This window comes from Canis lupus, chromosome 11 (assembly GCF_003254725.2).
Source record: "Canis lupus dingo isolate Sandy chromosome 11, ASM325472v2, whole genome shotgun sequence".
NCBI classification, from domain to species: domain Eukaryota; kingdom Metazoa; phylum Chordata; class Mammalia; order Carnivora; family Canidae; genus Canis; species Canis lupus.
Window position 1 is genome coordinate 72,270,964 of NC_064253.1, and position 27,715 is coordinate 72,298,678.

Consider the following 27,715-nt stretch of genomic DNA (forward strand, 5'->3'; position numbering starts at 1 on the left):
CGGGGAGGCGGCCTAAACCACCATGCGACGCCCAGGACAGCCCTGAGACACGGGACGCCGGGCCCAAGGTCACCCGTGCAGAAGGGAACCTTGGCTGACCCAGGCGCCTTGTCCAGCGCACGGCTGGGCAGCGGGCACGTGGCCGCCCGTGAGCCTCCTCCGTCCCCGGGGCCGCAACACAGTCTACACTCCAGCAGGTGAGGTGAGCGCTCCGTGGAGGAAGCCTGACCTCCCTGTGGACCTAGGAGCCCGCCGTCACCCACAGAACTAGAGGCGCCTCCCACTGACACGGACACTTGGCTGAGCAAGACCAAGGGCCGCTCTGGGTGCTCCCTCAGTGTCTACGGGCAGACACTGGGACCAGGAAGACCCCGGCCGCCCCAGGGCCCCGGGGACAGGAGGGGCTCGTGGCTGGCATCCCCGGGGCATCTACTGCGCGTTTGGGTTGAAAACATCCTTTGGCAGTGGCCAGGCACCCGGTACACGCGAGATGCTGATCAAGTTTCCCACGAGGTGCAGACAGCTCCCCACTTCCCGGGGGGCGCCGGGGGCCCCGAGACCCAGAGTGACCCCCAGCTCACCCCTCTAACCCTCCTCTATCCTTTCACAGCCTCAGCCCACCCCGCAACCTCGCCCTGAGCCGGGGAAATGGGGTCCTGCCCTCCAGAGTCAATGCCTGGGAGGGTCGCACCCGTGCAAGAGGGTTCTAATATGGACCGCGCGTCACCAGAGCTGCAACAGCAAAGGACACACGTCCCGCGGAGCCGGGGAGGCCGGAGGTCGTCTTCACCACCGAGGCCCGGACAGATCCTGTAGGAGAGGGGCCACCTGCAGGCTCTTCCCGAGCAGCGGGCCCCGGAGCCACTTTGCACTGGGCTGGGCGGCAGCTCCGGGTGTGACGGTGAGGAGCACTCGGGGGCAGTCACGGCAGGGACATGCGGTGGGGGGTGGCTGCTGCCTTAACGCGCTCGGGGCCGGAAGGGGCCAGGAAGGGACCAGGAAGGTGTCCTGCCCCCGCGTGGTTTCGGAGAAGCGGGGGAAGGAGCGAGCGCACAGGTGCCTCGGGGGTAGGAAACGTCGTGGAAGGAGGGGCCGAGGGCCAAGGGCCACCCGTGCAGGTGGGCGGTTCAGGTGAGGCAGGTCCAGGAGGGAAACCGGGTCAGGAGCGCACGGACTGAGTGCCGCCAACTGCAGGCCGCTCTACACGCACGACCTCGCGGCTACGTGGCGACGGGGCCCGGTCCCGCCCTGCACACGGGGGCGGGTCGGACCCTGAGCTTTAGAAAAGGTAAGTAAAGGGCCCAAGGCCACGCTGTCCCGTGGGGAACCGCTGGCCCGAGCGGCTCTCCGTGGAGCCCTGCAAATGCACAGGCGAGCGCGCACTGAGACGGCCGGAGTGTAGATACAGCACGTGCCCGCTGGGCGTCGAGACTCAGTAGGGCTAAAAGCTGCAAAATATCTCACTAATGTTTGTATCGGTGACATGTTGAAATATTACTGTTTGGGCTGTACTGGGCTAAATAAGACATGGCATAAAATTTCACCTGTTTCTTCCAAATCGTTTGAACGTAGCTGCTCAAACTTTAAAATTACACACGTGGGGGTCCCCGGGTGGCCCAGTCGGTTGAGCGTCTGCCTTCGGCTCAGCTCGTGCTGTCGGGGTCCTGGGTCGAGCCCCCTGTCGGGCTCCCTGCTCAGCAGGCCGCCTGCTTCTCCCTCTCCCCCTGCCCCGCCCCGCCGCTCATGCTCTCTCTCTCTCTCTCTCAAATAAATAAAGTCTTTTTTTAAAAAAATAAATAAAATTAGACACATGGGTGGTGTCGTACTTTCACTGGGCAGCGCGGAGCTAGAATGAGGAGCCTTTTCTGCTCCGTGACACTGCCCGGGGAAGGTCACTCGTCAACCCCCACATTTTTATCAACATTCAGAGAATCCAATTCACTCTGTCCTGCAACCGTTGGGTTGAGCCACCGTGCACTTGCCTCCTCTGCCAAAAGCAATAAACAAAGAGACGATGAATGCATTATAAATGAAAACTGCCAAGCTCAAGGCCACACCCCCGTCCTCTATGCTAGAGAAGCCCTGCACACCTACCGCCACGCATCTGGGGACCGCTGTTCCCCAGCATTCATAAAGGGAACTTCCTGCCACCGGCATTTAGATCCTGTGAAAGAGAAGCTGCTTCTATTCCAAGCGCTGCCCTTGACCTCCGGTGACCTTGCGTGAGTCACAGGCCCGCGGCTGCGGTGCCCTGGTGGCCGTGGAGCTGCTGACGGGGGGCTGTGGCCTGGAGAGCACGTGGGCCCTTGCTGAACCGTGCTATATATAAGCCTGCAGTGTTATTAAGGGAATCGGGTTCATCCCACACGAGCACACTCTCTAACCGTTGCCGTTGTAAATTATTTACATCTGAGGAGCATATGCAGGACAGAGACAGAGGGTCTTCTAGCAGCAGGGTCACCAGGGTCTGGAGCCCTCTGCTTGGGTTGCTGGGCCAGAGGGTGCACAGGAGCACCCCACCAGCCCCCTCCTTGGGGCGCCTGCCTCCTAAGCCTGGGGCAAGCTGAGAACCTCATCCAAGCCTCAACTTCTACACCTGGATCTCCGCGATAGACTTCTCAGCAGAGAACCATCTACAAAGCTGGGTGACCATGAACACGGAATAATCCCCCCCCCCACCATGCCTCAGTGTCCCCGTCTGTAAAATGTAGGCAATATCAAGGAGGATCAGTATCTCTCTTAGGGATCAGGTAAGGGCTAAAGGAGATTTTATGTTTTTGTTTTTATTTTTTTAAGATTTTATTTATTCATTTGAGAAAGAGTGAGCAAGAGAGAAAGCACAAGTGAGGGGAGAGGCAGAGGGAGAGGGAGAAGCAGACTCCCTGCTGAACAGGGAGCCCCGCGTGGGGCTCGATCCCAGGACCATGACTGAAGACAGACGCTTAACCGACTGAGCCACCCTGAAGCCCTAAATGGGATTTTATTTTATTTTTCTTAAAGATTTTATTTATTTATTCATGAGAGACACAGAGAGAGGCAGAGACACAGGCAGAGGAGAAGCAGGCTGCCTGCAGGGAGCCTGATGTGGGACTCGATCCCAGGACCCCAGGGTCACGCCCCGAGCCGAAGGCAGACGCTCAACTGTTGAGTCACCCAGGTGCCCCTAAATGGGATGTTAAATGCCACTATTTTGGTCTCAGTTTCGCCAAAGCCCAAATGAAAGATGCTGTGTTCTACAGGGAGGTATATGCCCCACTCTACAGGGCTTAGCCCACATGACAGCAACAAGAGTCAGATGCTGGCATCAGGAGCAGAGCCTAAGTGAGAAGCGGCTGCATGCTGAGAATGCACCTGCCCACCCCAAACAGGGGGACAGTCAGGTGGGAGCCCCACACCTCAGGCTTCAGCAAGATCACTCAGAGAACACGGTCAAGGCTCCCAGGAGCTTGGAGGGGATCTGGCTCACCGGTGTCTGAGTCACACCAGAGAAATCTTAAAAAAGAATTCTAAAGAGGGAAACATAAAGAGGGATGGGCTGAAACCTGGTGGCATAGTAGGGGCTGCAATTTGAGAAGTGACAGCTTAGCTCACTCAAAAAAGGAATGTGTTCCCCAGGGATCAGAGGTGAGCCACATGCAAAAGAAAGCCAGGAGAGGTTGCCCCAGATCCCATCTGGAGAGAGAGGGGATCCCAGCAAAAGGAAACTAGAACGGCACTGCCACTTACCAAGGGTCTCCTGCTGGTCAGTGAGCAGCTGCAAAGAGATGCATTTTCCTTCATCAAAGGAGTCACAAGTAAGGGATCCCAGAGGAGAAAGGAAGCTCCAGATATTCCCCAAAATGTTATATGTTAAAAACATTAGCATTAAATCTGCCAAGCCCTCGGAGCACTGATGCTAAGTCTTCAAAAAAAGTACCAGGCGAGGAAGACTTGCCCTCTCCATATCTGTCCATTCTTGACCAAACCCTGCATCCGAAGAAGACTTGAGCAAGTTTAGCAAGATGGAGGAGCCACAGCAAAACCATGAGCCATGGAAAGACAGGAGAGTCTGGGGGAGGAGTGATGTCTCCACCTTAAGTAAAATTTAATTTATTTGTTGTGATATACTGACCTAGACATGTTAAATACTGGACCGAAACTGTATATGATGGAAAGAGGTGGGGCACCTGGGTGGCTCAGAGGTTGAGAGTCTGCCTTTGGCTCAGGGTGTGACCCTGGGGTTCTGGGATCAAGTCCCACATCGGGCTCCCTACAGGGAGCCTGCTTCTCCCTCTGCCTATGTCTCTGCCTCTCTGTGTCTCATGAATAAATAAATAAAATCCTAAGAAAAAAAGAAAAGAAAAGAAAAGAAAAGAAAAAAAGAAAAGAAAAGAAAAGAAAAGAAAGAAAAGAAAAGAAAGAAAAGAAAAGAAAAGAAAAGAAAAGAAAAGAAAAGAAAAGAAAAGAAAAGAAAAAAGAAAAGAAGAGGTGAACATAACTTGCCTTGACTTTCACCCAAATATCAGGGAAGACCTGATCCGAGGGTAAGTTTAAACAGTGGAAGAAAAGAATCAAGTTTTGTTTGTCTGTTTTTCCAGTTTTACTCTATGAACCCTGTTTGATCAAAGGAAAGATTTCATGCATTAAAACACTTCACTCAGTGCCCAGCTCCATGCGAAAGTCCAATGGAAGTCCAATTAGAATTTACTAATCAAAGGCGTGCCAAGCTAGAAAGAGTACTAGAACTTCGGGGGTGCGTGTTTATTACCTTTTTTCAATATTCAGCTCAAATATGAGACAGTCACAAGTCATCGATGGTACTGCAGTGAAGGGCAGGAGCCTGAGAGCCCCGAGAGGCTGGGCTTCATCTTTCTGCCACTTGCAGCGCATTGTGATGCCTTGGCATTTATCTGTGTCTAGTGATGTGGAGTATATGATTACATTATCAGATTTGGGGCTCCAGGGCGGGCGTGGGGGTCAGTCTGTCGGGCATCTACCTTTGGCTCAGGTGATGATCCCAGAGTGTCAGGATCGAGCCCCACAGGAGGAGTCTGCTTCTCTTGCCCCTTACCCTGTTCATGTGCTCTCTCTCTCTCTCTCTCATCAACAAAATCTCCAAAATAAAATAAAGTAAAATAAAATTACATTATTAGATTTAACTCGACCAGCTCTCACAAAACGGTCAAGTGGCTTAAAAAGAAATTATGGATTTACCGTAACAATAATTCAAGCCAATGTGAACAAGAAAATGGTGGAAGACCAGCCATATTACACCGCCAAACCAAAACAACGAGGATCTAATCAGATTTGTCTGGAATTGGCCAAAATAACTCAAGATGATCAAAAGGACCAGTCGAACTATGCATTTATATTTACTATTATTAATATTGAGCCCTGTCTTAAGCAGACACCAGGCAGTAGAGAATCGCGATTTAACTAACGAAGAGAAGTAATTTACATACATACGTTCATCGGGAAGGAGTTAGTCAACAATCGTACCTGGTATGTGTACACTTATAAAAGAATCTAGAAACCACTGGAACAAGTGTTCATTATAACTTGCATACTTTATATTATTATTTTCAACCGCGTCATCAACTTCTCTAGGAAATTCTGTAGGTGTCTTGAACTCGGAGTACCCCAGACTACAGCCATCATCACTCTCTCAAACTTCCCTTCTCATCTTAATCCCGATTCACCTGAACCACACAATCTCCCAAATTGTTCCTGTGAGAGGCCGAGACTTCTCCAAAACTCCACCCCCATCCACTTCAACCACACCCACCGCCAGCACCACCATCTCCACAGCCTGCTTATTTGTTTTCATATTCATCCATTTTGTGGACAACTCTGTCCTTCTCCTGTCTTCTCTGTGAGCTTCGGGGTGACCCTGCACATCGTCATCTTCTCTTTCTCCCTTGAACACCTGACCTTAGGAACATGTCTTTGTGACGCCCATTTCCTCTTGATATCTGTCATTCAAAACATGGCCCTCTGTCTCTTGGACTATAGCAATCATCTTCCGGCTGGTCTTCCTGCTTCATGTATCTCTGCCACCTCCAACCTAAGCACTGCTGTGGGTGCCAGAAGGATGTTTCCAAATGCAGATAGGACCATGACATTCCCCTCATTAAGCAGCTCAATAGTTCCCTATTGATCGCCTTACCTCAGTCTTGCATTTACCAATGCTTATGAGCTGTATCTTTTATACACTCACCGTTTCCTGCTTCTCCTTTTTCACATCCCACCCTCAATCTATCCAGTACTCTAGATTCTCTCCCCAACTGCAATGACCCAACACACTACAAACTTTCATTCCTCACTACCACTTCTCACGCTATTCCCTCTTCTTGCGATGCCCAGCAAGAATTTTGCAATAGGCTATTCATGCTTCACGGTGCATTTTAAGTGAATCCGTAAGGTGGGTTAAAGACCACCGTGCCCCTACTCTATGCTCGATACAATGCCAGACTCTTTCTTGTGCCCCATCACATTCCACTCATTTAACAATCCTACAAAATAGACAGCATTAGTTTTCCTTTGTAGATGATAAAACTGAGACTCTTTGAAAAGAACTGGTTAGAGCACCTGGGGGGGCTCATGGATTGAGCGTCTGCCTTCAGCTCAGGGCATGACCCTGGGGTCTTGGGATCGAGTCCCACATTGGGCTCCCCCCAGGGAGCCTACTTCTCCCTCTGCCTGTCTCTGCCTCTCTCTGTGTCTTTCATGAATAAATAAATAAAATCTTAAAAAAAAAAGAACTGGTTATTTTTCCAATGTCACATTTTTTTAAATGACAGAATTAAACTTCAACCCAAGCCAAATTAAACTAAGTTCTATGACTCAGTGCTTGAACACACCAAAGTAAGAAACTACACCATCCTCGAGTTGTAGTTTCCTTGTTTTGACAATCATGAACAACCACAAATTAACTGTGAAGATGTTAATGAAGATAATGGCTGATAAGTTAAATTGAAGTGTGAAACTTCTAGAAATGGTAAATCTAGGGAAGGCCATGGCAATCTGAAAGAAAGCTGAAATATGTGGACTAATTATTTGTGAGACTTTCGAAAGGATCCGAAAGACTATTTTTTGTTTGTAATTAACAATATAAGTATGTATAGTACCCTTCCTTCATAAATATCTCACTTGGAGCCACATTTAGGAATCCGAAGATCTAAATGCAGGGAAACTGCCTTTTAAGCATTCTCTCAAAATTATCAGCAGTCTCCACAGGAGATCTTTCAAAAGGGAAAGCGAAATGAACATTTTTAGAATGTCTTTTCTGGGCCAGTTTGGTAAAATTCAATAAATATTTGTTGAGTGTCCCTACTATTTTAATTAGCTCTCCTAGTCCGGAGTAGGAGATGGACAAAGAAACAGGTATTGAATATAATGCAACAGGGCAAAGACGGGGCCTACCCAGCGTTCTGTGGAGCATGGAGCCCCCAGGGAGGGTGTCCAAGGAATGCTCCCTGGAGATGACATCCAGGTGAGGCCGCAGGAGACGAAGAAGCACTGTGAGGTGACAAATGTGGGCTCGATATTTCAGGCCAGGAGAGAAACACGTGAAAGGAATGAAGGCGTGTGGTGTGAATATAAGATCTAAAACATTTCAAAGCTACTGCAGTGGGAATTTGGAAGGAGGGAGTGGCATCAAAAGAAGCAAAGGAGCTAAATGGGGTCACACGCTTTATAACCACAGCTTTACTCATGACTGGTCGTTTCTTAAAGACATAGATTCCTCCCCCTTTCCCCAGTGTATACCCGGGATCTGGATCCAATCGTAGGGTAGGCACTAAATCAGCATTCATTCAATGAATGAACCCAACAAATCAAGATGTGGGATTAGACCTATGGGACCACGGGGAACCACTGAAGGCTTTTGAATGGAGGGGTTCTATGTTAGAGTTTCATTTTAGATGGATTACCCCAAATGTAGGGGCAATAAGTGCATTTCAGAAGGGACACGGGTAAAATTACGGAGGCCATCAGAGTAGCCCAAGCTAGATGTGGTCTGAAAAAGCTATTTCATATTTGACTGACAGAAAGCCTAAAAACAATGGAGGGGCAAAATTAGCAAGAGTTGGCGACTGTCTGGCTGGGTTGGGGGTGCGGGGAGTGAGGAAGAAAGATGTTTGTGGTGACTCCTAACTTTTCTCTGATGATGAGACTGATGGCAATGTCACGTGTGATAACAAACGACCATGAGAATCGAACGTCCATTAATGGGACAAGTTCCCCCTTGAACCTGTTGAGTTTGAGGTGTCCGTCGAACACTCGAGTCAAAATTTTCAGTGGGCTCTAGAGTCCTCGAGTCCAAATCAACAGAGGGGCCGGGCTAGGAGTAGAATATCGTAAATCAGTACGAACTAGGAGTGCTTAGAGCTCCGGAAGCGGGTGAGAAGTCCTAGGAACGCCTGTGAGAGTGGTGGGAAACGCAGTGCAATGATCATATTTAGGCAGAATGAAGAAAGAACCCCATGAAGTAGAATGAGAGGGTTTTGTAAGAGGAGGAGAACGACAATCATGGGAGAACATTGTCAACAAAGCTAAACGAGCGGACATGTGTAAGAAAAGGGTCTCCTTGGGATCGAGTCTCACATCGGGCTCCCTGTAGGGAGCCTGCTCCTCCCTCTGCCTGTGTCTCTGCCTCTCTCTCTGTGTGTCTCATGAATAAATAAATAAAAAATCCTAAAAAAAAAAAAAAGAAAGAAAAGGGTCTCCAATTTCAAAAAGCTACAGAGTGAGCGGTCCAATGCGATAAGGACTCAAAAGGCCCACTGGGATTAAGAATATAGAGGTGGTGACAGCTTCCGGTGCTTCGATGGGAACTGAGTGTTCATTGAAAGAGATTAAGGTGGGACATGAATGGGACATGAATTCAGAGGCACAGAGCATAGAGTACTTGGCAAAGAAAGAAAGATCAAAAAATCATTAGCCAAGGCTCCTTCTCTCTCCACCACAGAGGGAAGTGAACAGTCAATGGAGGACTTTGTTTTTCCTTCATAGGATGAGGATATTTATAAACTCAGGGGACAGATATAGAATTAAAGGGAAAGAAAAAAAGAAAAATAGGAGAGAGAAAAGAAATTAGTACTGATTGAAAGAACAGCATGGGGTTCTGGCTCTCCGATAGGATGCCAGACTCTGTACCAGCCACGGGGGGATCAAAGGAGAATAAGGAAATGTCCACGGCGTTAGGGAGCCATCGAGCCGGTGGGAGAGACTAATCTGCGATCCCTCAAATTGCAAAACGATGGATGGAGTTCAATCAGGCCTCTGATGAATGAAAAATGATTCAAACAGAAGGCTTCATGGGTGCTGAGACCTTACGGGGGCTCTGAGGGTCCGGCGGCGGCGGTCCAGCCGAAGGGGGGAGGACAAGGCTTTTCGGATAATAGGACCAGTGGGGGCAGAGGGCGTGCAGTCATGCAAACCCACCTACTTGTGCAAATCACTAAACTGGGTGCCCTCGGGGAGGCAGAGACATTCAAGTAAGAAAAGGTTGTTGGCCCTACAGCGGCCTACGGAAGATTCCAGGGTTAGAAAGGAAAGCCAAGGATGGGAACTGGCGTTAGGCGGATGCTCAAAATATAATTGTTCAATAAATAAACAGTGCTCTGCTGAGTTAATGGCTCTGACTCCCTCCCTGTGGCTCATCTATTCTTAATATTCAGTCGAGCAAATAAATAAAACACTGAAGTTTCCATCTGAACCTAAACTCCAACATTTACTCCTCAAAAGCTCTGACCTTTGATGTCGCCATCAGGTCACTAACGCCGAGCTGGAAGGTGCCTGGTGGATCCAAGGGGACAGAGGCTCGTGCGGCTCCGCCAGTTCCCGCGTCGGCTTCACGCCTCCCCGGGGCGCCTTGTAAATGAGGAGCCTGGGGACCGTTTTGGGTATGACCAGGCCCCGCTGGCCCGTGACAGTCACGGACCCCAAGGGGGAAGTCCGGGGACACGCGGCCGATGGCCAAAGTAGGGCTGGGCCACCACGGATTTTAAACACGCGGTGGCCTTGGAGCCCGTGGGCGTCGCGTCTCACTGGCCTCCCTTGGGCCCTGCCTGCCGCCCGGGGTGGCCCCCAACCTCTCGGTGGCACGGGTCCAAGTCAGCGGGTTAGGCCGGGTTAGGCGAGCAAGACACACGGTTCACTTCGTGCTCACAACGGGCGTCTGAGGACGGGGCGATTACTCCGCCCACCTCACGGGGAGAAACAGGCCAGGAGGGCTCAGCAGCGCAGGGCTTGGCCACGGCCTCGCAGCCAGGGGGCTTTCGCCTCGTTTCGTTCCTGACCTTCATCGGGGGGAGTGTGGTTTCCGACCCTGGCCGTTCGCGGGGCCCCATCCGGGGACAGTGATCGTGCAACACGCACGTGCACCTTGACCTGGTCCAGGTCAGTACTCTGCGTGGGGCCCACGCCCTGGCTGGATGGCGATGCGGGGCCTGCGGGGTGTCGGTCGCCTCCTGCACCGGGAGCTCCCCCCCCCCCCCCCCCCCCCCCCCCCCCCCCCGTCCGCGGGCCGCCGCCCTGCAGGCCTCCAGGCACCGCACCTCGCCCTGAAGGGCTCCCGCAGCCCGGCTGGCTGGTCCCAGAGGGCGTCGCCAGGCCTCGGGCATGGCCTCCCCTGGGCGCTGCTGGGCTTGGGCGCGCTGGGTTCCATCCCCAGCCACCAGCTCGGAGTCCTGGCCTCGTTACGACTGTCGTGAACACAATTTATGGACACTTCGTGGGTGGGGGGAGCCGTGTCCAGAGCTTTACAAACACTGGGGCGCCCGGGGGCTCAGGGGCCCAGCGACTGCCTTCGGCCCAGGGCGTGACCCCGGGATCCTGGGGTCGAGTCCTGCATCGGGCTCCCCGCAGGGAGCCTGCTTCTCCCTTTGCCTGGGTCTCTGCCTCTCTCTGGGTCTCTCATGAATAAATAAATAACATCTTTAAAAAAAAAGAACTCTCTGAGCGAGCATTACTGCAGTTGACCTGCACCCCACTGATGGGAGGGTGTGGTGACGGGGCCCCCTTCCCCTCCCCTCCCCAGAACCGGGCGCTTTCTCCTGAGGACGTGGGGTCTGTCCCCGTTCCTAGACTCGTCCTCGGAATCCCCTCCGGCCACCAGCACGAGCCAGAGTGGGTGGCGCACCAGCCCCGAGCCTCTGTCTGCACGACCCTGAGCACCTCGGCTTCACCGCCTGTGCCTCTGCTGTCCCCGCCCGAAGGACGTGACTGTGTTTCAGGGAAACTGCTGGAGGAGAGACGGTGCGGCCTGCAGAGCCCAGCCCACGGCGGGAGCGCGCACAGGAATGCGCTGTGATGCGTGCGGGCGCCCAGGCCGCGGACACGCCGGGGACGCCACCTTCCCATGTCCTGCAGAAGGACACTGGGGCTCGGCGCGCCGGGGTGGCTCTGTCAGGTATGCGTCCGGCTCCTGCTCGGCTCATGATCTCAGGGTCCTGGGATAGAGCCCCGCCCCGGGCTCCTGCTCCGTGTGAAGTCCGCTCGAGATTCTCTTTTCTTTCCCTCCCATGCTCCTTTCTCTCTCTCTCTCTCTCTCTCTGTCTTTGAAATAAATATATAAAATCTTAAAAAAAAAAAAAGGATCCTGAGGGTCAGGGAGGCTGACCTTTCATTTGTGACCTTTCATTTGTTGAAAGTCACATTAAGGATAGTAAGAGTGACACCTGGTACTTGATCCCGGCACGTCCAGGCTCCTCACCAGCACACTGCCCGGTCAGCCACTGGGCTGGGGACGTGCCCCACCCCCCTGCCACCGCAGCCCCCGTTACCGTCCCGGAAACGCCAGCTGCCTGCAAGCTAGTGGGGGGACTTCTGAGACCTGAGCAGTCTCTGCTCCTAAAATGCACCTTCCCCTCCAGACTTCATCAGAAATTCTGCGAGTGAAATCCCATGATCTGTGGGCTTAAAGCAGCAGTCCTAGAGGACGTCACCACGTTATATGGGTGATCAGCCCAGGTGGGGAGCAGGGCAGGAGGGCTGGTCCTGAAAGATGGGGCGCCAAGTCCTCACAAGGGTTCTCTCCTCCTCATAGGCCGGGCAAGTGCAGAGTAACCTAATCCATCTCTGCATAAGAAAGGAGGCTCCCAGGTTTTAAGCCAGAAAGGAACAAGGTGTTTCATTGGGAGCTTGAGGAAAGAAAAAAAAAAAAGAAAAAAAAGAAAACCTGCATCTTTTGGATGAAAGGACCCTTAATCTTCAAAACACAAACCGGTTTTCCATACCAAAGCTCCTTCAAACCTAGGAAGTCTGCTGAGGCCTCAAGTCAGGCAAACAGCTTGTGTTTTGCAGATTAAGGAGCCTTTGACCCAAAGGATCCATTTTTGTGGGAATCTAAAGGCAGGGTCTGGTCTATTTCTAGCTGCTGCGCTCCGGGGACGGGGAGGCTTTAAATGCGCTTGGAGAAGGTGGCCGCTTCCCCGCAGGGACCGGGGCTGCGTGAGGGAGGCGGGAGGATGAATGACCGAATTCCTAAAGGACATCTCTGGCCCCAAAATACCAGACCTGCTTCCTTTGCCGGGATGCCCCAATATTCACTATAGGATCAACAGGACTTTGAAATACTGAGAGTTCTTGCAGGAGGGAGGAGGCCAAGGCAGCATCTCTACGGGGCTCCAGAACCTGGGGCCACACCAGGACATCCCATCCCCACAACAGCCTGTGTGGTCTGCAGGATGAGGAGACTGAGTCCTGGAGTCCTCGCTTCCTAGGCCAGGAAACGGACTCCCCGCGGGGCGGTGGGGAGGCCAAGATGATCCCAGTGGGGTCTCGGTCCAGGCTGTCTCCTAGATCTGGCCCAGCCCTAGGGCAGTCAGCGGAGAGAAAGCCTGAAGCAGCCTCATTTACGCGGTGGGAGACAGAGGCAAAGAGCAAACTTGGGGATCCTTGCAGCTCACAGCCCATTGGGAGGCCCCGAAACAGGCAGAGTGACCTTCCTCCGCCACCTGGAGGCTCATACTCTGCTCAGGGCAAAAGGCAACCTTAGCTTAACAGCACCCGACCCCGACCCCCAGGACCCTGTGAGTCTATTTAACGCGTAAAAAATCCCTTTGGAGACATCCTTCATCTCTACCTCCCTCCCCAAGCTCTAGGTCAGCGATCATCCCCCAGCGCGCGGCCACCGGTGAGCACCGGAAGGGGCTCACAACTCAGGTTTTATTACATGGTAATAAGTGACCTTTCCCAACGACAGCGAGGCCCGTGGAGGCCCTGGAAACCTTGCTTCCAAAACTCCTCGGAGCCTCACACTGTGACCCCCTCCCAACCTGCAGGTATATACTGGGCCCCTCCTCACGGCCCCCTGCAGCTCTTCCTGCCCTCGGGGCCTGTCCCCAGCTTTAATAAAACCATCTTTTTGCACCAAAGACGTCTCCAGAATTCTTTCTTGGCCATTGGTTCCAGACCCCAACAACCTCCCGCATCATATGGAGGGTAAATTCGCAGGTGCCACGAGGTTTCCCCGCCACCGGACCAGCGGAGTCAGGAGGCCTCCGTTCTAGCCCCTTTCCTGCCACCACAGCAGAGGCAAGACACCGTCTCTGGAGCTCGGTCTCTGTATCTGTGGAATCAGGAAGTTTGGCGTATGTTTTCCTGGATTTCTTTCAGATTTAGTATTGTGTTGAGCTAGGGCTCTATAGTGGTTGAATAAAGAAGAAACAGAGAGAGAGAGAGAGAGGGAGGATGGAAGGAGGGGGGAGGAGGAGGAGGAGAAGAAGGAGGAGGAGAAGCAATGGGGTCAGAAGACTAAGGGTGAAGGAGGGAGGGAAAAGGAGAGGGAGGAAGAGAGGGAGGGAGGGAGGGAGGGAGGGAGGGAGGGAGGGAGACAGAAAGAGAGAAAATAGACCCAGCTCAATTTGGGCTTGCCTTAGATGAGGGGAAATTATGCCAGGCAAGAGGGACCGAGTCTAAGAAAGTGAATGGATTTGATTTGTCTAAGCCTTAGGAAAGCAAATATTACCGAGATGTTGGCTGACCGCCACCGACTTCCAAACAGAAAATGGCTTCCAGATATACTGTGGGTGCTCAGCAGGGTCTGTTAGAGTGAGTGATGGGGTGGCCGCGCTCCGCCGGAGAGACGGGAGAAAATTATAATGTTCTCCCGACGGAGACCAACAGAAAGAGCCAGCCCAAGAGGCAAAGAGAAGGCCCCAGCTGGGCCTCCCTTAAAAGGCTCAGATAATTTACACAAAACCCAGAAGGGCCTCGGGAAATGGTTACCCCCAGATGGGTCGAGCCAAGTCACACAACGTTGAACGCAAGGGGAGTCGGTCAAGTGCACAAGGCCCTGGTTTGGGCGTCAGGGGGCCCGGGCTGCAGGCCCCGCTCGGGGGCTGGTCCACCGTGTGAGCCGGGTCAAGGCTCATCCTACCCCCGGGCCTCAGTCTGTCCATGGAGGACGCAGTTGCGACTTTCAAATGGTCTCCAGGGCCCTTCTGACTCAGCCATTCGGTGATATACTGTGACCGAACGTCGGTGACCTTCACCCGTTGGACAGGTGCTTATGGGACACCCGGGACGATGGGGCAGGAGGTCACGACATCCACACACCTGCGGCTGGCTGTGTGTGAGGTGAGCAACACTCGCCCAAGGTGGGGAGTGACCCAACGGCGCCCTCTGCTCTGGTCCTCTATCTCCAAGAAGTTCAGGATCCTGACACTGCAGGGTTTGGGGTGCACCTTGTAACTGATGACTACAGGGAAGGCTCCCTTCAGCCCCACACGGTTCCATGAGGTCAGGAAGTTGTGCAGGTCTCACCTGAGCCTAGCAGCCCTGGGTGGGGGGGAAGGGGGGTAAGCTCTCATTAAGGGGAAACACGTGGGTAGAAGTCTACTGAGTTACACATCAACGTGTCTTACTGGCCTCAGGAATCTTGAGTCAGTTGAAAAGAAAACCCATCAGAAATGTCCTGCTGATACTCTGACCCCCGTTGGGTCCAATAAGCCTTAAAGAGACCAAATCCAGGGCTTCGCTTCGTGAAAAGGCAACCGAGGCTCGCCCAGGGTCCCACAGCTAGTTAATGGCAGAAGCCAAGAGCAAAGACCAGGTCTTGAGGCCTCCTCCCGCAGACTATTTTTACAACTCCGAGCATCCTCTCCTGTTCCTCGGAGCATTGATTTTTTTTCCGGGGTGGGGGTGGGGGGGTGCAAGGGGCATAAGGTTTGGTTTGGTTTTGTGTTGGCATCAGGACCATTTCCAGGGAAGCCAAGTTTCCACATGGAGCTCCTCATTATCGGGAGGGAGCACTGGTACCGAGGGGGACCCGGAGGCCTCCGGGAGCACCATGGAGGGGATGGAGGGTGGGAGCCGGTGCAGGGGCTGCGCGGGCGGCGGGCGGGGAGCACAGGGAGCGGGAGCGCTGCAGTCAATGCAGGGCTGGAAACAAAGCAGTGGTATTGATTTGAAAAGGCAGCTCACTGAGGTCGCCGCTGCCAGCCTGGCTCTTCCTGGGCGGCTCTCCTCTCTCCTCTCTCCTGTCGGCCACCCTCAGAGGCTCAGAACCATCTACTCTGTATGCAGGGGGTGCCTCGCAGAGACTCGGGACCAGATGGGATGTGTTCACCTGACAGGATGAGAGAGAAGAGAGAAAGGGAGGGAGAATATGAGAATAGCAGAGGATGGATCCCCCTTCCCCTTCTCGGATGAATATAACAAAGTGAACCAGGGGAAGAGTCTGGCGGGGAGGGGGGGGGCAGCTGCTTCTCTAGGACGCAGGACCGTGGGGGAGGACGGAGGAGCGTGCAACCTCCCCACCCCCAGGGCTCTGTGTTGAAGCAAACGTTCCTGCTCCCGGACCAGCACCCTCATCCCACCCCTGCCAAAGCCTTGCAGGGAAATAGATGCTCAATAAATGTCTGATGAGCAAATACTCAGCCTCGCCTATTGATTTCATCACATTAGTCCTGAGGGACTTGTGTGAATCACCACTGCTTCGGGGGATGGGAACTCGAGAGTCCAGGCCTGGGAGCGAGTTTAAGAAGGGATTATGACGACGCAGACGGCTTCCCCGCGGGAGTGGGGTCCCCAGTCAGCCCCAGTGACCTGACTTCTCAGGCCAGATCCTTCTACGACATCCCCTCATTTCCCAGCATCAGCAAACGGTCTCTCCCCCACCCCTGACCTGTGAAGGTCAAAGGCAACACATCCCACATCCCGGGGCCAGCATCCCTGGGTTTGTGACCTTGGACTTAAGGATCAAGTCCGAATATCTTAATTAAACTCCTAAGCCTCTCCCTTAACTAGGAGGTTCCCTAACCTTGTCTTTGTGTTCTTTCTCTTTTTTTTTTTTTTAAGATTTTATTTATTTATTTGAGAGCACCCACGCAGAGGGAGAGGGAGAAGCAGGCTCCCCGCGGAGCAGGGAGCTCGATGAGGGGCTCGATCCCAGGACCCCGGGATCACGCCCTGAGCTGAGGGCAGATGCTCCACCCCTGAGCCACCCAGGGGTCCCCATTTTCTCTGTTTTTCCCCCCACCTCAGCCTTGTCTCCTCCAGGAGCCTTTCCTACCGCATCACCCTGTTCTCAAATCCTGTAGCTTGGACGGGATGTCACTGTTCTTTGTCCTTTAGAACACATGCCGCCGTCCCACAGCTCCTAAATAGCACCCCGCAGTGGGAAGTGTTTGAACCCAGGAGGCCTGGGTTCCAATCCTGACTATCCACCCCGCCCCTTACTATGTGCCCTTGGCAAGGTGACTCCTCTTTCTGAGACTCAATTTCTACCACTTTTGAGACAAGGACATGTGGCCTTGCTAAGGGAAGAGTGTCGGGGCGCAGGTGCAGCTCTCCGGGGTGATCACGCCAATCGTGAGGCTCTGATTCGTTGCTGGCGTTCAGGTTCTGGTCTGGTCTCGCCTCTGCAGTGGAACCTGCTTGTCCTGGACCTCAGCTAAGCTTCGGTCATTTACGATGGGCCAGGGACTGGCTAAATGCCTTCCCTGTACTTGCAGGCCTCCGTCTCCCTGAGCTCCTAGCCCCATCCGGGAAAACAACACCCACCAGGGCCGCTGTCCCCTCGTGGCCGCTCCCTGGCCATGGCCCTTTGGTTTTGCTGTTGCTTCCAGTTTCTGGAGTTCAGTGGCCACTTCAGAAATGGGAAAGAGTGGACTAGAAGGTTGCTTCCAGCTCAGAATAGGAGGAAGGAGGGAAGGAAGGAAGGAAGGAAGGAAGGAAGGAAGGAAGGAAGGAAGGAAGGAAAAGAGGAAGGAAGGAAGGGAGGGAGGGAGGGAGGAAGGAAGGAAGGAAGGAAGGAAGGAAGGAAGGAAGGAAGGAAGGAAGGAAAAGAGGAAGGAAGGAAGGAAGGAAGGAAGGAAGGAAGGAAGGACGGAAGGAAGGGAGGGAGGGAGGAAGGAAAGGAAGGAAGAAAGGACGGAAGAAGGACTGAAAGGAAGGAACAGAGGAAGGAAGGAAGTGAGGGAGGAGGGAGACGAAGGAAGGAAGGAAGGAAAGGAGGAAGGAAGGAAGAAAAGAGAAGGACGGAAGGAGGAAGGGACGGAAGGAAGGAAGGCAGGAGGAACGGAAAAGGGGGAGAAGAAAGGAAGGAAGGACGAGTAAGGGAGGAAGGGAGGAAAGGGAGGAAGGAAGGAAGGATAGGAAGAAGGAAGGAAGGAGGAAAAGAGAAAGAAGGAAGGAACGGAAGGAAGAAGGAAGGAAGGAAGGAAGGAGGAAAGAGGAAGGAAGGAAGGGAGGAAGGAAGGAAGGCAGAAGAAAGGTAGGAAGAAGAAGGAAGGGAAGGAAGGAAGAAGAAGAAGAAAGGAAGGAGAAGGAAGGAAGGAAGGAAGGAAGGAAGGAAGGAAAAGAGGAAGGAGGAAGGAGGAAGGAAGGAAGGAAGGAAGGAAGGAAGGAAGGAAGGAAAAGAGGAAGGAAGGGAGGAAGGGAGGAAGGGAGGAAGGAAGGAAAAGAGGAAGGAAGGAAGGAAGGAAGGAAGGAAGGAAGGAAGGAAGGAAGGAAAAGAGGAAGGAAGGGAGGAAGGGAGGAAGGAAGAAAAAGAAGGAAGGGAGGAAGGGAGGAAGGAAGGAAGGAAGGAAGGAAGGAAGGAAGGAAGGAAGGAAGGGAGGGAGGAAGGGAGGGAGGAAGGGAGGAAGGGAGGGAGGAAGGAAAAGAGGAGGGGAGGGAGGGAGAAGGAAGAGGGGGAAAGGAGGGGAAGGAGGGAAGGAGAGAGGAAAGAGGAAGGACAGACACGAGGGGAGTGAGGGAGGAAGGAAAAGGAAGGGAGGAGGGAAGGAAGAAGAAATTAGGGAGGAAGGAAGAAGGGGGTGGGGCATAAAGAAAACAAGCTTCTCTTCCCAGGGGGACAGTGGGTCCCACTCATCTTGTTTTCCTCCAGACCAGGAACAGAAAACTTTTCTTTAAAAGTCCGGGGAGTACATATTTTCGGTTTTACGGGCCTTACTGACCACGTTCCGAGCCCCCAGTGCTGCCGCCGCAGGGGAAGCAACCAGACGGTAAGGAATGGGCAGGGCTGTGGGGCAAGACAACTTTAGTGGCAAAGCAGGTGCGGGGCGGGCCTGGCCCCCCTCGGACGTCCCTGCGCCCCCCTGCTCCCCGGCTTGGGGCCCCCCCAGGAGCACCTTCAGGGTTTCCTCCCAGAAGACGCCCCGGGAGCCGGCCTCCCGCTCCGGATGCGGCCCTAAGGGGGTTTCGTTTATTTATTTAGAATCCGTGCCCCACCTGCCCCCAGACACAGCTAAAGTGATATTACAAAGTTAAATAAGATATAAATCAGGACAATTAAAAATAAAAATGGAACAAAGGATGGTTAAAACTGAGCGAAGGAGAGAGGCTACCGGCACCTGGGAAGAGCTAATTGATCTGGATTTAGTTCTGAGGTGCCTGGCAGCTGAAGTAAAGTGAAGTTAATTGGCCCCCAAGGGGCTCAAATCCCCGAGTAGGGTCTCATTAGCATCAACCATCTACCAGGGAACAAAGAGAGGCTGGCGGAGAGGGGGGACCCGCACCCTGGCCGGGGTGTAGGGCCAGGAGCCCCCGTCCCCGTCCCCTAGGCCCCCGCCCCCAGGCCAGGCCCAGAAAGGACACCCAGGTCGGGGGCGGCCGCTCGCCCAGAGGGACAGGCTCCGAGACCCACCGACACCGGCTGCGTGGCACTTGCCATCGCGCCAAGGAAACCCCAGCCCTTGCTGACCTCCCTGAAGGGCAGGTGCAGCGGGAAGCGAGCCTGGGGCCGGGAATCCCCAGTGCCCATGGGGGCTAAAGGCCAGCCCGGCCCTTTCCCTTCTGTCCTCAGAGACGAGACAGACAGGCAGGTGAGAACCGGGGGGGGGGGAGGGCCCGGAGCGGAGGAAGCCAACGCATCAAGGCCTAAGGACACGAGTTCAAAGGTCCTTAAAAGGTCCGCATGGGAGGACGCGCATGGGGTGCTCAACAGGCGCCAGCGCCGCCTCCCTTCTAGATGTTTCAAGGCAGGGACCACACACAGTCCCTTTCTGCCTCCTTCTTGGGTACCTCAGCCGGGGTTCCCGCCCTCCGTCCGTCATCCCGTTGGGTCTGCTGCTCCCAAGTATTGGGAGGGTCCCCTGCAAGATTCTTAGGATTAGATGCAAGGGCTGGGAAGATGCTACAGACCCTCCAGGTAAGCATTTCAGGAAGCCAGGGCTGTCAATGGGCCGGGCCGGGAGGGACACGGCTGTAAGCGAGACCCGGATTTCCATAAAGTCACTTTAATTCATACACCAGGGGGGAAAAAAAAAGCTCCCCTTTCAACTGTCTCCCGATCTTGATTAAGTTAAGGGGTGAAAGCCTCATTTTACTGCTCCTTTGTATTAGCGTCTCTGTAGCGTCCCACAATATGCCTTCTGACACAAAGTGGGCAGCCCCAAAGATTAGAGACGCCGGCAGGAAAGAATCCAGTGAGAATGTATAGGCCAGACGGAAACTAGGAGGTCCTCGCACCCGGGGGCGGGGGGGTGTTTTGTTTTTAAAAATTTTATTGATTTATTTGAGAGAGAGAGAGAGAGAGACTGAGCCGCGGAAGAGGGGCAGAGGGAGGGAGAGAGGGGGACAGAGAAGCAGCCTCGCCCTGAGCAGGGAGCCCGAGGCAGGACTCGATCCCAGGACCAGGAGGTCAGGACCCGAGCTGAAGGTAGACCCTCTACCAACTGAACCACGCAGGTGCCCTGCACTGTTTTCGCTTTCATTGCATTATTTAGTGCAAATAAGGCTTTCTGAGAAGGATTTTCTGGCTGTGCTCTGAGAGTCCCTATATAACCGTATGCATTTCTGTAGGAAGCCCAGTAATTTAAGGAAAGCCAGGAAGTGGCCTAGATGGAAGAAGAGAACTTGTGAGGCAAGCGGGTACCTGAAAGGCCGCATTTCAGGACTATTGATCTAAGCCGATGCCTTTGTTTCAGGGACAGAGCAACACAGACAACGCCAAGGCCAAGGGCCTGCACCAGGTCTCCTGTAAGAAGCGGGGGTCCCGGCCAGATGGGTCTCACTCTGCACCCCCAGCTGCAGCTCCCCCACTGACCCGGGCGACACCGTCTCCCTTGCCTACGCGTCCACCTGCGTGTCCACACACGGGGGCTCTGCGGCGTCTGCACGCGGCCTGCAGCTGGACCCAGAGTTCCCATCCTCAGCCCCCGAGACACGTCCACGCGGGAGACCCACAGGCTCCCCTCTGTGACACACGACCCCCGTGGTCTGTGAACAAATTTAACCCCAGTGCGCCTGCCGGGGCCCGAGATGGCCTCCGTCCCGATTCCCAGGCCGCAGCTCCTCCGAGGGCACCGCCCGCACCGCCCTCGGCCCGGACTGGAAAACCTGCGCCCAGAGACGGGCAAGCAGCCTCCGCCCAAGGTTCTGGAAGGAGACTTCTTCCGCTCAAATCCTGGGTGCTCCACTAACTCCGTGACCTTGGCCAGCCGCTTGATTTCTCCTTGCCTCAGTTTACCTATCTGTACAGGAAAAATTAGCAGAACACCCGAGGCTGTTGCCTGGATCAGACCAATCAGGGCCCCGCAGCAGCGGGCAGGGCGCTGGGAGCAAGGCCGTGCGCACTGAATGCTCCCCAGGAGCCGTAGGGCGCGGGCTCCCACCGAGCGTCCCCAGGCCACTGGCACGACCTACGTGTGGGCTGTGGCGCTGTGACCCGGTCGAGAGGCACCAGGTGCGACGGGAGAGGGCCCCGCAGCCGTCCAGAGCGCAGGTGCACAGAGATGGCCGCGCCGCCCCCGGGGAACGAGATATGGAGTCAGCCAAGGGTGAATTCTAGAAGAACATCCGATTAAAAACACATCAGTAGGACAAAGCTGGCTACACGGTCGCGTTCTTCACGACAACAGCCCTGAACTTAACAACTGCTGCGCTCCCTGCCGGGACCGCGCAGCCTGCCCGCCTGCGAGCGTTTCCCACACCGGCTGCATTTACATGGACCTGCGCGGCTGTGGCTCTTCCCAGGCCTTTCCTCCTCCTGCACGGCACCCGGGTTGAAAGCCAGCCCTGCCCCTTAAAACCTGCAAGCCCATCTTTCTTTCTTTCTATTTTTTCAATTTTACTTATTTATCCATGAGAGACCCAGAGAGAGAGGCAGAGACACAGGCAGAGGGAGAAGCAGGCTCCATGCGGGGAGCCCGACGCGGGACTCGATCCCGGGACCCCGGGGTCACGCCCCGGGCCAGAGGCCGACGAAGCCCATCCTTCTCCATCTAACACACGCTCCTGGTTGTTCCTCATCTCCATCTCTGCAGGGGCTTCCCGACCAGGTCCGCGGTCCTCGCTCCTCCCTGGGTCCCGAGAAGCCAGGGATCCAGCAGGCACTGAGACCTGAGAGGCTGCGGCCTGGCCGCATGTCCATCCCCGGCGCCCGCGCTCCCCACCACCCCGGGCCTTCCGCCGGAGCGACCTACCCGTCCTCAGCAGTCCGCGAGGTTCAGACCCCCACGGGGTTGCCTCGCCGTCCCCACCGCTAGAAATGCTCTTCCTGGACGTGCGCCCCTGCCGGACCCTTCCTGGACCCTTCCCGGGCCCGCGGCGCCCACCTGGGGCTGCCCTGCCTCCGGCGCAGCGCACCTGCCCGCAGCAGCAGCAGCAGTGGGTCTTCCCTGCCGAGCGGCAGGGCCGGGGCGCGTGGGGACGGGGCAGGCGGACAAGTCAACACGGGGGTGGGGGGTGCGGTTCCCCAGGAGCCGCCTGCTGTTCGCTTCTCTCCTCGCACAGCTTAGGCAGCATCCCTGCGTCCGCTCTCCCATAGCTAAAATGTGGATTATAAGCGTCTTCCCTAACTCAGAGGGGGGCAGGGAGAAGTTTTTGAGACACTGCCTACAAATTTCACTATGCCTTGCACAGAGTGGGAGCTCAACAAATATAAACTATTATTTGGGGCAGCCCCCGTGGCACAGCGGGTTGGCGCCGCCTGCAGCCTGGGGTGTGATCCTGGAGACCCGGGATCGAGTCCCACATGGGCTCCCTGCATGGAGCCTGCTTCTCCCTCTGCCTCTGTCTCTGCCTCTCTCTGTGTCTATGAATAAATAAATAAAATATTTTTAAAAAACTATTATTTGGAATATATATATATATATATATCTCCTAGCACTCTCCATACTCTACTTGCTTAATGTTATTAATCTTTATCCTGAATGAAACGTAAAGGCCGTATGGTCTGTTCACTTTTAAATCATCAGAACTTAGCACACAGTAGGTGCTTAACACGCTTACCCCCTGACTACACTCCTCCAGAGCACGAATATACCCATTTTTTCATTTTAACCAGGGCCTCTAACACAAAGAAGCACCTTCCCAGGCCTGCCCGTCCAGTGAACAGAGCAGCGCATCAGTCGGCTGCTTTTCCTTCCAAATGCTCTGGTTAAAAGGCTTACCATTCATGTGGGGAATATAAATAATAGTGAAAGGGGATAGAGGGGAAGGGAGAAGAAATGGGTGGGAAATATCAGAAAGGGAGACAGAACATGAAGACTCCTGACTCTGGGAAACGAACTAGGGGTGGTAGAAAGGGAGGTGGGCGGGGGGGTGGAGGTGACTGGGTGGCAGGCACTGAGGGGGGCACTTGACAGGATGAGCACTGGGTGTGATTCTGTATGTTGGCAAATTGAACACCAATAAAAAATAAATTTATTATTTAAAAAAAAGAAGAAAAAAAGGCTTACCTGATGCCCAGTGCTGAGTTTCTGAACCCACCTCCCCCTCCTGGTTTCCGGCATTCAACCTCCAACCTCAAAAGCCGGAGCCACCCAAGGTCCCGTTGTGCAAAGGCCTCTGTTTTGCTAAGAGGGGCACTGGGTCAGCTTCTCCCTTCAGCCTCCTCTGCTCACCCCTGGTTTAACCTCACCTCTGCTGTGGCTTACTGAGCCCCCCAGACACAGACACAGGGCCTCAGGTCCTCCTCTCCACCCGACCCGACTGGCCTCCTCCCATCACCTTAACATTCCAGCATTTATTTCTTCTCTGCACGAAAATAAACAAAGGGCCTTGTTGACAAACTTCTGAAAATCAGCAAGAATCCATGCAATGTGCCGGATGCAGTTATTTCTAGAAGCCAACCTGATCTCCCGCAGCGAGCGAAACCCAGCCGGGCTGAGGAACCCACCACCTGTGTCACGGAGCATCCACACCGCGTGTGCACACGCACACACACAGACACGCACACACGCACACACGCACCTGACTCAGCTGGTTCGCGCGGACGCCCTGCCCAATGGAGCCACGTTACTGTACCTAAGAACAGTTCCAGACCCTGAACCACACCGTCCCAACTTGAGTCCCGTGAATTCCATCTTGGACGTCAGCTCTGTCTTTCCATCAACTCCCTTATGACAAGGAGGCCTTCATCACGGGGGTGACTCTCGGGGGAGAGAATTCACTTTCTGGGCATCTCTAGGAAAAGCAACGCCAACGTCCCACCGGTTGCAATAGTTCCAATGCCTCCCGCCCTAAAGGACTTTCCAGAAAGAGGAAACCAAATCCTTTCCGTCGGCTATACTTCACCTTTCCAGCCATCCACCTCCCTGCCTGCTTCACAGCGACGCCCTACGCAGCCTCGGGGAGGCTTTTTCAACTTCTACATCTTAGGAACAGCAGCTTTTGCTAAAGTCTCGGGGACGGCTGCTCAGTTCTGAATCTGGTTTTATACAAGGACGTTAAGGGACTCCTTAAAGTTCACCAGCAAGTGGCGCAGCAGGAACCTGCACCTTGGTCTCCTGACCCAAGTCCACCTGGGCTCCCTACTCCCTCATTTCTGCTCCGTGAGCCTTAATGATGACAGTTAACATCCGTGGGCCCCTTCCTGGGTGAAAAGTCTACCTTGATAAACTCCCGTGATCCAGGGGACTCTAGGAGCTAATCTTACACCCACTTCACAGATGGGGAGATGGGAAAACACCTAAGTAAGCTGCCTGCTGTGGAGGAGCCGGGCTCACAGCCGCCCAGGCACGCCCTTCAGCCCCTAAGTGCTGAGCTTCCTCAGCCCGGAAGCCGGGGCTGTAGGCTGTGTTCTCTACTGAAATTCATTTAAACTCTTGTGCTCCTTCACTACATCCCGCAGCCCTGCACACAGAAAATGCCCTCGATTCATTTTTAATTACCTAGAGGTTCACTAAACTTATTACCCATTTAGTGATGACCTACTACGGGCCGGACCCGAGCAAGATGTTACAGAGGATGACGACATGCACAAAGACAGGATCGCTGAGTTGTGAGGTCAAACGTGGACTGAGAAAGAGACCGTTCTGTGTGGGGAATAGCGTCAACATCGGCCCTTCAGACTACATGGCCACATCAATTTTTTAAAACCAATTTTTTTGACCCACATGAAGTGTTCTTGTTCTTGGAAAGGGCATTGAGCGATACAGAAATTGGAATTACCATGACCAGCATTTTGTAAGGGAAAGTACTTTTTAACCGGAAACATAAAACAGAGAGGACATAATCTTAAAATAAAAGATTGCCCTTCACATCTAGACATCAAATTTTAGACCAGCATTTGAGAGCCATCAATTTACAAGACTTGGACAAAGGAGAATGGCATCGAAAGGCACAGCCATGAAAGGAAAGCTCGACGTGCAGAGGCTACCGCAACAGAAGGAGGTGGAATGGACGTGTGCGGGCATCGGCCTTCACAAACGGAGAAAGAGGCTAAACATCTCAGAGACATTTCAGACCATGGAGTTCTTGCTTCAATGGCTCTTCCTTCAAGGACTTTTTTTTTTTTTTTAATGCTATAAAACATGAAATTACAGAAAATAAAGTTTATGTGTTGTTTCACTTTGGGGTTCTATCTCTGGAGGGTCGCCACGGAAGGCAGCCTCCATGATGTTACCTTAGGTATCTCCTAAGAACCCACTAGAGTCCACGTGAAGGACATTAACGGAGGCCAGAGGGGCCCAATTTCCTCCCAAATTCCCATCTTCTCCCCTCGGGGCACCAGGAAGTTGCCCACGTAGACTCTCTTCCTTACCCAAGATGTGTCCCCGAAAAGGCTGAAAAATATGCTTAGCATTCTATCACCGATGACCTCTTTTCTAGAGTTCTTTTTTTTTTTTAATTTTTATTTATTTATGATAGTCACAGAGAGAGAGAGAGAGGTGCAGAGACACAGGCAGAGGGAGAAGCAGGCTCCATGCACCGGGAGCCTGACGTGGGATTCGATCCCGGGTCTCCAGGATCACGCCCTGGGCCAAAGGCAGGCACCAAACCGCTGCGCCACCCAGGGATCCCTCTTTTCTAGAGTTCTAAGGAATATTCTTGCCCTCAGGAGTAACCACAATTTCTTCCTTGCTCAGCCTCTCCGTCTTTCCCAGAACTAACCAGATATTCCTAAAATGCCATTCTAGATAGTGAGGAGATTAAGCGCAGACTCGGGCACACTGACCAGGCTCTGGCTCCCGCTGTGGGGCTCACGCTCTAGCCAGCCTTGTTATTGGGTCTGTGGGTTTTCTGGGACGAATGTCAATGTGAAGGGCAGGTGGGGGTTGGAGTTCCCACAGCAACAGCACACAATTCTCCAGATACTAGCTGGGTGTCCTATAATCCAACTCAATTCTTTTTAATTAATTAATTTATTTATTTATTTATTTATTTATTTATTTATTTATTTATTTTTGAGATGGGAGTTGGGGCAGAGACAGAGGGAAAGAGAGAATCCTAAGCAGGCTCCACACCCATCATGGAGCCTGACAAGGGGCTCGATCTCATAACCCTGAGATCATGACCTGAGCTGAAATCAGAGTGCAGAGCTCAGCCTCCAGAGCCACCCAGGTGCCCCAATTCAACTCAAGTCTGACGCTACCCCCAACAGGCTTACGGTTGAGTCCTGTAAGGCTGCTCCTCCTCCATTTCATTTCAGAGGCTGGTCCCAAGTCCAGGTTGTTACCTGTGCTTCTAACTGACCAGCTACAGGCTGGATGTTCCAACAACTTGCTCCAGTTCAGGACCCCAATCCCAAACCCAGGTTGCTACCTGTACATCTGACCAACTAGCGGTAGTTCGGACATCCTCACTGGCCCCTTCTTGGATTCAACTGAATTTGCTAGAATGGCTTCCAGAACTCAGGAACCTCACTTACTCATTAGTCCATGGGTGTATTATAAAGTCCATGGGTATAAAGTTGCTGATTCTGCAACTTAGAATCAGCCGGATGGAAGAGAGGCATAGGGCGGGCGTGCAGGAAGGGCAGGGAGCCTCCAAACCCCCCCCACACACACACACACCCCAGGTGCACCACTCTCCCAGCACCTCCACATAGTCACCAACCCAGAAGCTCTCCTGACTCTCTCCCTCTGGGTTTTTACTTCATCACACAGGCACGACTGATTCTATCAGCCAAGGTGAGGGATTCAAGTTCCAGGCCCTCTCCCTTCCCTCGAGGTTGAGGAGTTGGGCTGAAGGTTCCAGCCTCCAATCACATGGTTGGGTCTCCTTGGCAACCAGTTCCTATCCTTAGGTGACATCCAAAAGCCACCTCACTGACATAATGAAAGACGCTTTCATTGCTTCTTTTCACTTAGGAAATTCCAAGGATGACGGCCAAAAATAAATTTCTTATCATTCGTTACGACATTACATTGGACTGACCACTTCCTTGATTGCATCTATCAACGGCTCCCTCCTACCTCCACATGTCCACTCCTGGCTATTGCCACTGTATCCCACTGTTCACCATGTCTCACTCTCCACGCCTCTTGCCAGCATCCCAGCCTTCGCTTTCTAGATCACCTGCACACGCTTCTAGCCTGCCCCAATGCGTTTGACCCCGTGTTACTTTTTTCCCAAGCCAATCCCTCTGCCAAGAATGCTTTCTCTACCCTAGTCCCACTCCTAACCTAATAAACCCCTACTCCTTAACATTCAGTTCAAGATCATCCCCTCCTTGAAGAATCCCCTGGTCCCCTCAGGAAGTGGAAACCACAGCCTGTTTGTGATTTTACGGCAACATTTATTACGCTACCCCACGTGTGGGCTTTTGAAGGGTACGTGTGGACCTGGCCTTATTCCTGTTAGGATCACCCACCCCAAAGCAGGACCTGGTGCATAGCCTTCATCCACCAAACGTCCCATAAATAAATAAACAAAAGGATGAACAACCAAAACGAAATAACACATGGAAAGCATGAGTGAACATGCTTAGCATGAGGGAAGCACCTCACAATTCTAGAGCACGTGGGCTTTAACCGAACCATTTGATCCTGGGGCTTTCCCAGCAAATCTAGGCTCGGAGCGTCTGAGTGACTTGCCAGGTTAAAACGTGACAAGGTAA

At 53.4% G+C, this 27,715-nt stretch overlaps 1 protein-coding gene across 2 annotated transcripts in view; it reads right to left on the reverse strand.

The window, feature by feature from the left end:
• Positions 1 to 27,715, reverse strand: part of BRINP1 (BMP/retinoic acid inducible neural specific 1) — a 167,270-nt gene that overhangs the window by 119,730 nt on the left and 19,825 nt on the right. Inside the window, exon 2 of one of the 2 annotated variants that reach the window (XM_025432372.3) lies at positions 15,409 to 15,553. The exons of the other annotated variant lie outside the window; for it this stretch is intronic. The gene's annotated coding sequence lies outside the window, so the exon portion shown is untranslated. The remainder of the gene's footprint in view (positions 1 to 15,408; positions 15,554 to 27,715) is intronic. 2 annotated transcript variants of the gene reach the window in all.